This window comes from Ascidiella aspersa, chromosome 6 (assembly GCF_963924565.1).
Source record: "Ascidiella aspersa chromosome 6, kaAscAspe10.2, whole genome shotgun sequence".
Classification (NCBI taxonomy): Eukaryota; Metazoa; Chordata; class Ascidiacea; order Phlebobranchia; family Ascidiidae; genus Ascidiella; species Ascidiella aspersa.
In genome coordinates, this window is record NC_139452.1 from 21,982,064 (window position 1) to 21,983,519 (window position 1,456).

Consider the following 1,456-nt stretch of genomic DNA (forward strand, 5'->3'; position numbering starts at 1 on the left):
GTTGTTTAGCTAGGTTACTAGTCATATTAGGACTATATTTACTACTTCTAATAGTTTGATTTTTAATGAAAAAGATTTGATTTGAAATTGACTTTTCATTTATTCAAAATTACCTGCCTTGGACTTCTGTAATTAGTTACTAATGACTGGACTAGGTCAAAATTCCTTCTTTACAAGATTGGTGTTTGTTAATCTGACTTATAGCAAATCCAATTTTTTTTTAATGCCGGTAGAAATATTTTTATTTTTCCACGTAGCCTACGTTGTGCTTTTTACAAAACAACACGTGAGCTTGACAATGCATATAGGTATATACTACTATAATGTAATTCATGTAATAAAAATAGTATGTATTTCAGTTTTGCTTACCCGCCCACCTTTAAGTTATAATTACGAATAGTTTATTTTGTTAAGTTCAAACAAATAACGTATAGCACTCCAAAAAAATGATAGACAACAGAAAACCCTGTTAATATAACAGCAATTCGCACATTCGCTCTCGTGGTAGCATGGCCGAGCGGTCTAAGGCGCTGGTTTAAGGCACCAGTCATTTCGATGGCGTGGGTTCGAATCCCACTGCTGCCAATACTTTTCATCATCTTTCAATTGGATAACACTAATTTACTGAATGATGAATGGTCGGAACGCTCTCAGTATTATTATTAAATATATTAACACTTGACCCACCTCCCTGATTGCATTACCACACAGCCTTTTTTTTGCGTTTTACGACTGAAGAACAAAATGATCAGATTTATTAACCAATGTTTTAGCCTTGTTTCTAATAGCGTGAATAAAACGACAGTTTCTAAAATTATAAATTTTGGAGTATTTCCCTACCTTTTTTTAGTAGTACCGGTAGTTCAGAATTAACTGCTGCCAATACCTTTCCGCAGCTCTTAAATTGCTTTGTTACGTTTTATCAATGAAGAACAACATTATTATAATAACGAATTAATTCCGTAATTCGTCTTGATTCAATTAGTGTTAATAAAACGACACGTTGGGATTTTACTACTTTTATCTCATAACAGTTCAATGAGGCACAGTTTTGTGTAAATTCATTAAGGTACCCAAAAGGTCAAGGTTTTTAGGAAATGAAATACATTTTCGGTTAATCACTTCCCTAAAGCAAGAAAAAGAGAACACATTAGTCCGAAAAGAGGACATAAACGCAATGAAAATTAAGTTATATCTTGAAAAATGTACTACCTCCTTATATGCAAATATTGCCAAAATAACAACAAAAAACAGGGTGGTGACTCTGACCTATTCGCGTTTTGTGTTCCTAATGCAAAATGTAGTATGGACTTAATTTTAGCCTATTCAAACCAAAAAAACAAACATTTTTACGCTTTGCTAGAACTCATTTAGTGGCTAAAACTAAAGGTTGCTTATCTTTAGGCCCTATGCCAAAACATAGTGTCGACGATCGTCCAGCAAAACGTGTAAAACG

At 33.4% G+C, this 1,456-nt stretch overlaps 1 non-coding gene across 1 annotated transcript; it reads left to right on the forward strand.

Annotated features, from left to right (window-relative positions):
* The first annotated feature begins 503 nt into the window (after positions 1–503).
* Trnal-aag (transfer RNA leucine (anticodon AAG)) lies at positions 504–585 on the forward strand. Its single transcript has one exon. It is a non-coding gene; the product is annotated as a tRNA-Leu (tRNA).
* The last annotated feature ends 871 nt before the right edge of the window (positions 586–1,456 follow it).